Below are 15,244 nucleotides of genomic sequence, written 5' to 3'. Positions count from 1 at the left end.
GGATCATCTTAAGGCTTCTTTTGATTCAAGAATTGCGTAAGGGACGCTTGAGGGTTAGCCATTTGTCCATTACTCCAACTGAAATTTGGACGATTTCTCCAGCTAGAGTTGTATGTATTTGAAGTTGTTCCTTTGAAAGGCCTCTGGTAGTTGTTTACGACATTTGATTACTCATTCAGTATTTCTTGAAAAGCAGGTATTGTTAGACAATTTTCAGTTGTATGCACGTTGCAAGCACAAATACTGTAGATAACTTCCTTAGCCTTATCCTACTTAAGTTCCATGGCCTTGAGTTTCCTTATGAGATTGGCCACTTTAGCATTTATGTCATCTTCCTCTTTCAAAATATATATCATGCCTCTCTCCTTTGATTGTGTAGGCTTAGAAGTGGTGCTAGGTCTTGGGGAGATGTTCCATGATTGTGCATGTTCAGCAAGTTTGTCAAAATAATCCCACTCATCATCAACATCTTTGTTTGTAAATTCCCCATTGCACATCATCTCGACCAATTGGCGCATGGAAGATGTCAAACCATCATAGAAGAAATTTGTTATGCACCACATTTGAAAACTATGTTGTGGGCATAAACTGACAAGATCCTTGAACCGCTCCCAACATTGGAAGAATGTCTCATCTTACTTTTGGGCAAACTCCATGATCGACTTTCTGATGGTGTTCATCTTATGATATGGTAAGAATTTCTTTGTCAACTCCCTTGTCATGTCATTTCATCTGCCAGTGGATCGTGGACATAGTGAATGCAATCACGTCTTAGCTTTTTCTTTTAAGGAGAAGGGAAAGAGTTTCAGCCTGATCATGTCCTCAGACACATTAGGAAAGTATAAAGTGGCTATTATCTCATCAAACTATTTCAAGTGTAGGTATGGACTTTTAGATTCAAGTCCATTGAACTTTGGAAGGAGTTGGATCACTTCTGGCTTGATATCCATATTTCATGTATTTTTTGGAAAAAATATACAGGAAGGTGCGCTCACCCCCACCAGTTATAAATAGTCTTGTAAAGTACGAGGTGGGGGTGCTTGATGTACCTCATTCTCATCCTAAACTTCCTTAACTGGAAGTTGAGGTTGATTTGCAGCCATCACTCCTATTGACTCAGAGGATCTCAAAGTTGCGTCTAATCCTATGATGGATAGGCAACCCTTCGATTAATCCTCCTTCACTCAAGAGATGTAGAGTGTTATCATGGACCCACTTGGGCATGAAATACTCTCAGCCCTCAAGCAATTAAAAACTAAATCTAATAGACAAAACTAGAGAAACTAAGACAAGTAAGATATCTAAAAAAAATTAGAAAGAGGTTACTAGATCGGAGATTGCTATGTTAGAATCCTACAAAATAGAAAATCAAGCTAGATTCTAAAAACAAGTTCAGAAAAATTCCTAACCTAGAAACAAAATAGAAGGGTAATCTTAATCTTAACTAAATTCCAAAATAAATTAAATTTAAAAAAATGCAGCTATAATCCCCAGCAACGACACCAAAAACTTGGTCGCAACCCTAAGTGTAGGGTCGCGATGTAGTAATAATCTCGGTGAGACCGAGGTCGAATCAACAGGGACTAATCTTGTGCGTATTCTGAAAATAACTAGTAAGTAGAACTAGAAGAAGATCTAAATCTAGAATAAGAGAGTAATTGTGAAAAAAGTCGATTGAAAGTTGTGAATTTAAAGGTGGAACTAGGGTTCCAAGGATCCACTTGTAGCTATCAGGATGTTTCCTTAGTTGATTCAAGGAACACAATTGGAATTGGAGTCCTATCCTATCTAATTGGAAGATAAAGCAATTAAATCAAATCAGAACTTTCATTAACCTAATTCTTAATGGAGGAGAATTATGATGATTAGAAGAGATTCTACACCCTACCATGCCCAAGAGACGATGGTGAACAATAGGATTTACCAATCTCATAATCTCAAAACTGGAAAAGAAGATATCCAAAGTTATCACAACATCTATTTTAATTTGAGTCACAATAAATCATAGAAAATTGAAAATATTCCTTTAATATTAAATTAGAATAAAAAAAAGTTCAACAAGAACAAGAATCAAAGAAAGAAAATCATCCTAACATACTACAACCATCACCTCTTAGCCCTAGCTAAGAGGTTTATCCAACCATAGACATGATTGGATCTAAAACCTTAGAAGAAAGCATTAAAAATAAACTAGGAAAGAAGAAAAACTCTTGGCAGGCTCCTCCACCCTTTGACTCTACTCCTTGAAACCCTAGATATCCCTAGAAATCCTTAGGAAATCCATATTTATAGCCTTGTCTACATAGATTCACAAAACCACTTCAAATTTACGTAATTCGCGTAACTCTGCGTAACGCCTTCTATGTCATCGAAGGTAACTTGAATTCGGAAGTCGCACCTTTTCACATTGTGTAATGCCTTTCATACTGCGTAAATTTTCATGTCATCAAACCTAACTTCGATGTCATCAAAAGGTCATTCGATGTCATCGAAGGGTGTTCGATGAATCAAGAATGTGTGTAAAGTGTTCTAGTGTGTTTCTCTAAAAATCTGCAAAAGTTCGATGTCATCGAACTGCTTTTGATTTCATCGAGAACTGCATCCAATTAGTCTAACAACTAGACTTGAATTTTTGTAATTCTTTGATGTCATCGAACTGCTTTCGATGTCATCGAGGACTAGCTACGATGACATTGAACAACCTTTGATAGCATAGAAAATTAGATTATGTGAATTTTTGCACTAATTTTTGCACTTCCCTCCTTCTCCACTTGGTTTTCTTGAATCTTGGGTTTATAAAATCTTCAATCTCGATCTCTAAAGATCCATTCTTTGCCTTGGTGATTCTTGAGCATCAAATCCATGCTTTTAACATTCTTTTCAATCCAAGCTCTTAAATTCACCTTGCAATACAAACATGTGTAAAATACACCATTAAGCATTATTGTGTTCATAAAACCAAGGTATAAATAGGGGGAAATATGTAATATTTGACACTTAACAAAAACTAAAGTGCTAAGGATCCACGTGTAGCAATTAAGATGTTACCTTACTTGATTCAAAGAGCTATAATTGAAATTAGAGTCCTATCCTATCTAGTTGTATGATAGATCAGTAAAAACCTAAAAATCTAAATTTTCCATTAACATAGTTCTCTCATGAAGCATCCATGTGATAATCGCAGGGAATTCAACCATCCACCATGCCCAGGAGACAATGGTAAATCATGAATTTTACAGATCACACAATTGCAAAATAGATAAGAAGATATCAAAAGCTTTCACTGCATCTACTGTAATTTCAGTCACAATAAACTGTAGAAAGCTGAAAATATTCATTTTATTTAAAACATAAATCAATAAGAATTCATCATTTACTTGAATAAAAGTAGAGGAAGTATCAAAATAAACTATAGCTTCACATCTTAGCCCTACCTAAGAGATTAACTAGTCACAGCTAACTCAAAAACAAAAGAAAAACTAAAAGATCTATTAGAACCCATTAAGAAATTGAAGTGGAAAAACATAGTCGACGCTCCACCTAGGCCTCCTCTCCCTTTGCAACTCAAACTTTCGTACTGCCTAAGAAATATTCGCTAACCGCTTCAAATTTACGGACTCTGCGCATCTTCGATGGAAAAATTTGATGTCATCGAAGGCCTTCGATGTCATTGAAAATCGTCCAAAACTGTCCAGCAAGTTTAGCCCACAAGTCCTAAATTATCAATGTCATTGAAAGCCTTCGATGACATCAAAGTTTATTTTGGGAATTATTTCAGGACTTTCTCTTTTAGACTCATAATTTCAAATTTTTCTGACCAATTTTCAGGATTCCTTTTCTTCACTTCAAACCTTCGATTTTCTTTATTCCTCACTTGGTTTCCTTGGATCTTTGACATGTGAATTCTTCATTAATGACTTCCAACCAACAACCCTTTAAATGTGACATGGGGAGGGGTATTTATAGGCATCCCTCTCTTATATAATGGTGATCACCACCATTTCTTTCTTCATACGACTCTACCCTTCTTCCTTACATAGTGGTGTTCAACCATTTTTCCTTAAATAGTGGTGTACAACCACTTCTTCATTAAAATGACACCCATGCACCCCTTTTTACCAAAATACCCCTTCACTTCTTTTACCAAAATACCCCCATTCATTGCTTATTACTAAAATACCCCTAGTCACTACTTTTTACCAAAATACCTCCAGTCACTGCTTTTTACCAAAATACCCCCAGTCACTACTTTTTACCAAAATACCCTCACTTACTGCTTTTTACCAAATTACCCCCCAGTCACTTTATGGTTTATAACAAGCCCCCAGAGTATGGTATGAGAAATTAACTAAATTCTACTTAGTCATTATTTTGTTATGGGTAGTGTTGGCAAAACCTTATTTATTAAAAAATATAATGATGATATCTTAATTGTTTAAATTTATGTTGATGATATTATTTATGGATCTACTTGTGCTAATCTTTTTATTGAGTTTGCAGATCTTATGAAATCCAAATTTGAAATGAGTATGGTCAACAAACTAAACTATTTCCTTAGATTACTAGTTAAAGACCATCCAACTGATCAAATACTTGGTAACCCTCACATTGGTGTTCAAACTAGAAGGTGACTTGAAAATATATGTAATCATGTTTGTTTTACTTCCTAGAGTGAACTGGGTAATGTAAATGAGGAACTCACTAATGAAACTTGGATATTGGCCATGCAAGATGAATTAAATCAATTTGTTAGAAACGATGTATGATATCTAGTTCTTAAACCTTCCGACAAACATATGATTGGAACCAAGTGGAATTTCAAAAATAAAACTGATGAAATGCGAAATATTATAAGAAATAAGGCATGACTGGTTGTATAAGATTATACACAGATTGAAGGTATTGATTATGATGAAACTTTTGTGTCAGTTGCGCGTCTTGAATCGATCAGATTATTTATTTCCATTGCATGTTATAAAAAGTTCAAAATATATCAAATGGATGTAAAAAGTACTTTTTTAAACGGTGATTTAAGTAATGAAGTTTACGTCAAACAACCGAAGGGTTTTAAAGATCCCAAACTTCATGATCATGTTTACCATATTAAAAGGCACTCTATGGTTTAAAACAAGCCCCTAGAGTATGGTTGAGAAATTGACTAAATTCTTACTTAGTCATAATTTTGTTATGGGTAGTGTTGACAAAATCTTATTTATTAAGAAATATAATGATGATATCTTAATTGTTCAAATTTATGTTGATGATATTATCCATGGATCTACTTGTGCTAATTTTTTATTGAGTTTGCAGATCTTATGAAATCCAAATTTGAAATGAGTATGGTCGGCAAACTAAACTATTTCCTTGGATTACAAGTTAAATAGCTTGAAGATGGCAGATTCATCTCTCAGACTAAATATGCATTAAAACTAGTAAAGAGGCGTGGTTTTGAAAATGGTAAGAATTTTAACACTCCTATGAGTACGACTCTTAAATTGTCAAAAGATGAATCAGATAAAAGTATTGACTCTCAACGTTATCATAGTATGATTGGTAGTCTTCTTTATCTAACTGCTAGGAGACTTGATATTTCGTTCAGTGTTGACATTTGTGTTAGATATTAATCTCACCTTAAGGAATCTCATTTATCAATTGTTAAACGGATAATCAGATATGTTGCAAGTTCTGCTAACATAGGCTTATGGTATCCACATGATACGTCTGTACAAATCACAGATTATACTGATACAGACTGGGCATGTAATGTGGATGATAGAAAATCTACTAGTGGTGGATGTTTCTATGTTGAAAATTACCTAGTATTATGGCTAAGTAAGAAGCAAAATTTTGTATCCCTTTCTACTCAGAAGCTAAATACATTGCCATAGGGAGTGCTTACACTCAGCTAATGTGGATAAAACGAATGTTACCAAATTATGGAATTATGCAAAATACGATGACCTTATATTGCGATAACTCGAGTGCGATAAATGTTTCTAAAAATCCAATTCAACATTCGTGTACAAAACATATTGACATAAGATATCATTACATATAAGAATTAGGTGAACATAAGACTATCATGCTGGAATACATTCAAACTAAGAAGCAGCTTATAGATATTCTGACTAAGCCACTTGACAATATTAAGTTCTCAAAGTTGAAGCATGATATTGGATCATGTATTATTAAATAATTATTTTACCTCTATTTTTTCTTTTCTTTGCATTTATTTTCTATGTTTATTTCTAAATACGATATGCATGAAAAGAAAAATGAAATATAAGAATAAATAATAATAAATAATGAAACAAAATAAAATATTATAATTATTTTTTTGGGGATTTTTCGGCCAGCCCGTTGTTGACTGAGAAATTCGGCCAGTTGAGCAAGTGCTCGAGCTAGCCAAATTGTACGTGAACTGACAAAAAGGGAGAAAAACCCCAAATTGCTCATTTTTCACTTCTTCTTCGTCGGTCCGCCGGTGCTTCAATTAGCCAACCTATCATTTCAACTATCTTGTAAGTGGATTTTTATCTTTTTCTTCAAGAATTAGGTTATTCTTTCTTAGATTATCGAGCTTTTATGGTCTTTTCTACATCTTGAAACCCTTTTCTTGGTGAGTTTTCTTCTAAATCTGATTTACATTTTACTTGCATTTTTCTTATGATTATTCTTTGTGCAATTTAATGGAACCAAGAGTTAGAAGTGTTGTACATAAAGTACGAGCTAATTCATCTTCCTGATTGACTCCTCTTGGTGTACGAACCTTACGCTCACCGGACGGTGACTCAAAAAATGTTTGGGATTTCCACACAAGAAGTATAATCATAGAAAGATCAGTAAATGTAGATCATATTGCTCGTTTTGGTTTCATTGAAATTCTTTCCGAGGTTGGATGAAAAAAGATTTTGCATTGGGACGGGACAACTTATCGGTCCATTGTGCAAGGCATGTATGCCTCAATTTCTGAAGTCTCTCTTGATGAATTATTTTTTAGAATTAAATTTTTAGAAGAGACTGTCACCATAACGCCTTCCACTGTATCTACACTAATGAAAATTGAAATGGCAAAAGATGGAATACTGATTGCAACTCTTTTTTTTTTAAATCTAATTTTTTTAAAAACAATTGATTATGAGAGCTTTATGTGGATTTAATGTTGAATGGAGGTCCGATAACTCCTTGCCCTCAAACAAACTGTTTCCCAAATACCGTGTCTTGCATCCCAAATACCGTGTCTTGCATCACATCTTTACTTCCAATGTGTATCCTAGGGCAGGGAATAAGACTAATCTTACTTACTTTATGCTTCGTGTTGTCCATGTTGTTGTCATTGATGTGTGCATTTGTCTGCCTTCCTTGATTTGTTATGTCATTATTCAATTTCAATTACATCATAAGCATGGTTTGATTCTGTTTGGACACCTTATGTCCTCTCTGACATTTTAATGTCATGTCCAAATTCTTTCATTTGAAGCATCGGAATCCGAACTTTCCTTTAACAATGTTAACTTGAATATGATGAACCTTACTCCCCTTCCTGAACAAAGAGAAGATTAGGAAGAACCTCAAGAGGCAAATATCAACATGGATAACATCTTCAATGATTTGGAAGGATCAGAAGACCTTACTAACTCTAACTATCGCACTTCTCAATTTGATGAGAGGTTATCTTCTTTAGAAGAGAAAGTGGATGCTCTTTTAGTATCCTAAGCATCGTTAGCTAAAACTCAAAAATCAAGTATGAAGAACATGAAAAAGTACTTTCATTGTTTCAATCGGAGATTGAGGATTAATGACCCTTCGATGCTTGCACTATCCTCATCAGAGTCAGAGTGAGATAGTTTATTTTTCTTATTTGCATGGATCTGTATTAAACTATATTTTGATGGTTTTCTTGGATTTTTTTATATGGTTTGTATGGATTTTATGTACACTGTTTTATATAGTGTTCCCAACTTATTTTGGTAAATATGCTTGCTTTTACCTTGAATTGTAATATTCCTGATTTCCTTTTGCATTAAATATTTTTCTTCCATTGTCAACTTATGACAAAAAGGGGGAGAAATCTCTATGATGTGGATTGAAAATTTTAAATTTGAATTTTTGTATGGCATAGTATATGTTCTATTTCTCTGAGGGAGCTACATACTGCTGATTGTTGCAGCATCAAATGAACACAGATGGTTACAGAAATGATTGTTAAATCTACAGAGCAGCTTCAATCTTGTTGATGATTGTGATCATGAGTATATCTATATATGTTAGTGGATGTGTTGTGTATGTTATGTATTTTATCACAAAATTGACAAAGGGGGAGGTTGTAAGTGCTAATATGTTTAGCACACATAAGGTTGTCAAATTTTGTGAGACAAAAGTGGTACCGGTTAGATTACAACTACTTTACACATTTAAAGACCAGCTCAAGATCGGCGTATCATCTCAAGAAGATGACGCTCGCTTTAAAGACTAATTGAATTCTGTATTTGCTAAACAACAGGTGATATAGCTAGAAAGACATTAAGTTCTGTACTTTAAAAAATTAATTCAATTTGAGTTATCTATAATATATTTCCTCTGGAGTTCAGCCAGCTTAACTTCAAGTTTAGACTAAAAAACAAAATCTATTGAAACTATGGCCAGCCCGAGTGAAGTTCAGGTCAAATTCCAGCAATGCAAACCTTTCAATTTCATGAGAATTTGGCTAGTCGAATGGGGAATTCGTCCAGCTGAATTGGACATTTGACTAGCCGAATTTCACCTCAAGCCAGCAGAATTTTAGATAAATCTTATCCCACACACCTCGATAGCCGTTGGAATGAATCTAGTGAAATCCAGCTAACCCAACCTATTCTTAGGCTAGACAAATTTCCAAACCCTTTGGGTATAAATAGAGGCCTTCTCTCATTCTAAATTATAAGGCCTCTCATTCTAAATTATAATGAAAAATTACTCTAAACCTTCTGCAAGTGAGAGAGAAGCTCAAGTCCTCGTCAAGTAATTGTGCAGTATTTATAAAATCTTTTTAAGCTTATTCAATTCCCTTTCTTAAGATTATTTCAATCCCATTTGAAAGAGTAGTCTATACTCCTCTTGAGATTTAATATAATTGAATCAGCAGCATTTAGGTTTTTCATTTCTAAAATTCTTTAGAATCATATACTCTTTCTGTTGAGCGAATATTGGCTCATCTACATACAAGAAACAAGATCTCTGCTAAAAGCTTCTACCGCATATTCGAATCTATATTTGAAGATAAGTACTCTATTATTTTATTTCATTTAGGTTTTTCTGAGATAGCCTATGAAAATCACAGTTGGGTGATATCCCGTGAAAATCACAAAGTGGGTTTTTGTTTGTGATAGCCCGTGAAAATCACAAAAGGGGTTTTATTGTGGTGAGACCATGAAATTCACAAAAGGGGTTTTATTGTGGTGAGACCATGAAAATCACAAGGAACTGTATAAGGTTGTTAAGGTGAACCTGTGAAAACCTTGAGATAGTGAAAGCCAAAATTACAAGGGTAGTAATTTTGGGAGTGGAGTAGGTATGGTCGTTTTAAGCACCGAACCATTATAACTCCTTGTGCCTTATGGTGAATGCTTTATTCCTTTTTGGTGGTGAATGATATTTCTATTTCATTCTTTGTGGTGAATGCTATATATTTTCTTGATTTGTGCAGCGAGCTGGCTTTGTCAAGATTGAAGTTGAAATTATTTATAGCCCAATACGCTTTATGTTCTATTTCCACAAGCAAGTGGCAAGCCTTCCTATAGACAAATCTAAAGGGAGACATACTGATAGGCATTTTGTATGTTGTATGGTATGCTTACAATGCATCGGTCAATCAAAGTGACCCATTATTGCAATCCAGGTTAACCATTTTCTCAAGAATTTTTTTAATCTCCCTATTTGATATTTCAGCTTGGTCGCTTGTCTGAGGATGATAGGGGGTGCTCACTTATTGCGAAATGCCGTATTTCTTCATCAATGCTTTGAATGGTCTATTACAGAAGTGAGATCCTTCATCACTTATAATGACTTGAGCTGTTTCGAGCAGCAATAAGATATTTTTTAATGGGAAAAACTGAATTGACCAGTCATATGAGACACTTGAAGAAGAATCGATAGAGTAACTTCCCTGAGCCATCGATGTGTCAACCACCTTGGAAGCTGAGCTGAGCTTTGATGAAAGACTCACCCATTGACGTAAACTAGTTAAGCTCAGAATTCGGTAATGAGAGTCACCAACCGACCTAACCATCTTGACCGAGCTATCTGAACAACCTGACCTCGACCTCAGAAACCGGCCTTGACCTCAGAATAGAAATGTCCACAGAGTATCTCACATGGTATTGGGCTAAGATTGATCTGACGAGATCTTAGCCAAAAATCACACCAATCAAGATGGAATCAAAGATATTCTCATAAGCATATTCCTACTCCAATATGAGCCCCTCCAGCGTATCTGACAGATCTACTGAGATACGCAGACTGCCTAGAGAATCTATAAATATGCCCCCTGCCTTGAGTAAAAGGTACGCACAAAAATCCTAACTCTTGAAACACCTGTTATAGGCTCATCTACTTGACTTAGGCATCGGAGGGTCCCCGGTCATAACTGGCGCCCCCATTTTCTTTTGTTCTATACTAGTGCTAGTACTTAGTAGCCTACAGGTGGAGATCCAGGTTTAACCACATTCTAATGATAACAGTTCAGCATTTTCTATGCGAACGACAATAAATCCATTAAATTTCTCAAACACTAACGAGCCTGAGCACCCTTCCCCTTCTCCCACCTTGATGGCTAAGAGAAGAGGAAAGGCATTGGTTGCTTCCATCTAGCTAGTGCAGGAAGAATGGCTTGAAAACCCTTAGGCTTCACGGTCAAGCCCTCAACCAACCCCCCTTCACCGATGATCGCATAGAGATCCCAGAATATGGGAAGTCAACTTGTCTATTTGGAAAACCAAGTGGAAGCCCTAATCGGCAACATCGACTACAACATGAGGACATTGGAGAGGAGACATCCTCTCCCCGATTACTAAAATATAGAGTTGGGGGCAGCGATTAAGCAATCTCACCCCCCGCTTGTGCCTCTCGAATCATATGTAGTGAACGACCAACCAGCTAAAAGAAGGTGCATCCTAACACAAACTTTGGGAACAACCGAGCTTACTGAGTTAGATCTGCTACATACATTAGAGAAAAGAAGGTGAGGTTGAGGAAAAGCCCTGGAAGTCATGACAGAGAATGAGCTCCCGTGTGGGGCAGAGTTGAAAGAAATCCAAGATCAACTCAAAGACATCCAACAGGCTTGCCGAGTGAAGGCCCCTGCATCTGTGGACGCCCTACTCGAGCAAATCAAACCTCCATTTACAGATGACATTATGAAGGCCCAGTTACCATCCAGATTCTGAATGCCCTAGATAACTACCTACTTAGGGTTATGGGATTCGGCAGAGCTCTTTGAGTTTTTTCGAGCATGGATGGAACTCCACGATGCTTTTAGACCTGTAATGTGCAGGGCGTTTTCCCTGACACTGACAGGGGTTGCATGGAAATGGTATAGGCACTTGAAGCCCAAGTCAATTGGCTCATTCACTCAGCTCAATCAGGCCTTCATTACCCTGTTCATCAGAGCAAATGATATAAGGAAGCCCACAACTCACTTCCTCACAATAACACAAAGGGAGGATGCGGTCTTGAGGGACTACATTGTACGCTTCAATGCTAAAGTTGTTCAAGAGGACGGCTACTCCGATCATGTCGCTCTCACAACCATGTTGCCCAGCTTCAAACAAATTCCTTTTTTTAATAGGGAAAAACCCTTTAACAACTCTCACTTACCTCCTCAACCAAGCTCAAAACTTTTCAAACATGGAGGAGATATTCAGCGCATGAAGAACTACTAGTGGTGAAGATAGCTCGTCAAGAGACAGGAAGTGAAAGGAAGAGAGTGAGTTGCCCATTGCAAACTACAAGAGAAAAAAGGACAATGACCATAGCAGCATCGCACGGCCTAGTTGATGTCCTAAGAGTTGTTTCCACAGGTACACTCCCTTAAATAACACACCAGAACAAGTACTTATGGAGGTCAGAGACAAAAGGATCCTGAGGCGGTTGAACAAGATGAGGAGCAACTCCAAGAAGAAGATAAGATAAAGTATTTCCATTTCCATTGAGATCACGATCATAACACAACTGAGTGTTTTGAACTAAAGGAAGAAAATAAGTCCCTTATTCAAAAGGGACATCTATGCGAATTCGTCGACAAGGGAAGAGAAGATCAAATGACTAGGCCATAAGAGCGGTCTGATGAGAAAAACGACAACGAACCGACGAGCAAAATACACACCATCTTCGGCAGTCTCACCAGGTTGGAGATTCAAATCAGGCATGCTGAGCCCATGCTCAGAGTGCGACTGATAGCGAAAGAGAGCATGATGTTTATCTTACTGACCAATCCCTTAAGGAACTAAGGCTGAATTGATACAGTGTCAAAGGGGACATACCAAATTTGCCATTATTTTAGTCGACTACTTCACCAAGTGGGCAGAGGCCGAGTCCCTAAGAAGCATTATTGAGCAAAAGACCACCGATTTCATCTGGAAAAATATAATTTACAAGTTTAGTATCCCCACATAATTGTTACTAACAATGGCATGCAGCTCAACAATGCTTGTTTTCAAGGATTGTGCGAGAAGCTTCATATTCATAACACCTTCGCCTCATCTTGTCACCCCCAAGCTAATGGCTAAGTGGAAGCTATAAATAAAATCATAAAAAATCACTTAAAAACCAAACTTGAAAATGTTAAGGGAGCCCGGGCAGATAAGCTACCACATGTCCTATGGGCATACCGAACCACAACCAGTACAACAATTAAGGAAACTGCACTCTCCCTAACATTTGACACAAAAGTAGTGGTACCAGTTGAGATCGGGATGCCCTCAGGATGAACTGAGCTATTCGACATGGAAGAAAATGATGCACAACTAACTTTGGGTCTGAATATGATTGTAGAACTAAGGGAAAAGGGACAACTAAGGGTCGTTGCCTACCAACACAGGACTCCTCAGCATTACAATACGAGGGCTAAAGTATGTAGATTCTAAGCAAGAGGCTTGGTACTCCAGGAAAGTTTCCAGAACACCAATGAGCTCAGCTCGAGAGCCCTGGGGCCAAACTGGGAAGGATCGTATAGGGTAGCCAGTATGGTTCGCCTAGGGATATGCTAACTAAAAGACATGCAGGGTCAACTCTTACCCCATCCATAGAATTCCAAGCACCTGAAAATCTATAATCAGTAAGATTGAGCTCGCGGGAAATCTACAGTACATCGACTACTCATCCCAGGTGCAAGGTACCTACCAACAGATGAGTGTTACATGTAAAAATTCCTTTTATAAATAAAAGAGAAAAAAAACCTTTTCTAATTCCACTAAGTCAATGCATTCAACAATCGTCTGATGAGGGCTCACAAATATGACCATTAAGAATCATTAAATTTATTGAAAGAGCCCTAGTTTGTCAATTATCATGAATTAAGAGTCTTAAAGTCAAGTGATCCCTAAGAAGAACAAAGATTGAAGACTCGAAGGTTTGAAGACAATTGATTCAAGATAATGTAAGAAAGATATAAGACCTCATCAAACCTTATACAAAAACCCTCCCAACATAGACCTATACCTAGCTAAAACTATATAGGAAAACCTATCTTTAAAAGCGCTAAAAAGTTCTAAGCGTTAATGTCTATATAAACGAACTATCTTTAAAACTAAACATTTTCGATGGCATCGAAGTACTATTGAACTGGCCTCAATGGCATCGAAGGAAGATCTATGAGATTGAGCTTAGAGGTCTAATTGTCAAGCAATAAATCAAGTATAGACTGGATTTTTATGATGACATCAAAGCCAATTCGATGACATCTAAGACCTCTTCAATGGCATCGAACATAACTTCGATGACATTGAAAAGGATAGCTTAAAGAAGTCTTAAAGGGGGAGGGGGGGGGGGGTGAATAGGACTGCCATATAATCAAATAAAGTGTTAAATAATAAATAAATTAGAGATCTCAATTGCCTTAGTATTGAAATGTTGATTCCAACTAATTCGTAGAACAACCTTCACCCAAATAAGTTTAGGTAGGACAACCTTATTTTACGAATGTGATTAGAATCAAAATCACAAAGTTAGCAAGAGTAAATAAAATAAATATTACAATCATTCACCACTTATACTGAAAAGAAATTATAACCATTCACCACATTGTAACGCTCTGAAATTTGGGGGTCGAGCATAACCCAGCTCCCGAGTTCCAAAACATCACTTATGCAACATATTTAATGATGGATGTATGTTGTCTGTATTAGTGCATAAAACATGGAATAGATTAAGCCAAATAGTAAATATAATTCAGGGATAAGTGAAAAAAGCAAGCGGAAGACTTAAAGAAATATGTGTACATGTGCAAATCCTTGAAGTACATATACATACCAGGTCGTAATACAAGTGTTTCTATCAAAATTACAAGTATCAAATTACATCATTTAATTTCCAAAAGAAATCCCAGCATCCCTCGCATCAGAATAAGGCTCACTAGAACCCGTCTGAAAACTGCATAAAAGAGAATGCAGCCTCATCATCCGCGATCTCCGGCTCTGCCTCAAAGGTTGCATCAACATCAGCAACATCAGCAACTAAGACAGAGTCTGGTGGGTGTTTAACACCGCCCAGAACGTGGGAGTGAGTGATCAACTCAGTGGAACAATAAAGCAAAGGTTAACATGTTATCAGTTCAATCAAGCAGTAATGATAAAGCAGAACAATTAAACATGTCCTAAGTACTCCTGTTAATGCAAGGATGTATGAAAAATGATGCGTGCCCTCCGCATACACCCTCAGCGTCTTCATCTTACGTTACGCATGACATCGCCTCAAAGTGCGTCACGTCTACAAAGCACATGCAAATGCGGTGCATGAACATAATTACTAAGTTGTTATTAGTCCTTTTCATACAGTAGGATTGGGAAGCTAAGGTACCTTCCTCATATCACCATCCAAACAGTGATCCATTCTAGGGTCGTCAGTCCTAGACATCTCATACGATCATATGGTTTTAGGTTGTTGCAAAGGGCTCGTCAACAATCAATGCACGCCTATCATACCTTTATTACCACAATAAGGCTCGTCACCTCAATGCGGTATCCAGGCATGCTCGAGGTCACTACAAAGG

General features: G+C 36.8%; 1 non-coding gene across 1 annotated transcript; it reads left to right on the top strand.

Annotated features, from left to right (window-relative positions):
* Positions 1-567: 567 nt before the first annotated feature.
* On the top strand, positions 568-674 carry LOC131226372 (small nucleolar RNA R71). Its single transcript, XR_009161761.1, has one exon. It is a non-coding gene; the product is annotated as a small nucleolar RNA R71 (small nucleolar RNA).
* The last annotated feature ends 14,570 nt before the right edge of the window (positions 675-15,244 follow it).

This window comes from Magnolia sinica, chromosome 14, assembly GCF_029962835.1.
Source record: "Magnolia sinica isolate HGM2019 chromosome 14, MsV1, whole genome shotgun sequence".
NCBI lineage: Eukaryota > Viridiplantae > Streptophyta > Magnoliopsida > Magnoliales > Magnoliaceae > Magnolia > Magnolia sinica.
The sequence above is the reverse complement of the archived record's forward strand: the minus strand, read 5'-3'. Positions and strand labels throughout refer to the sequence as shown.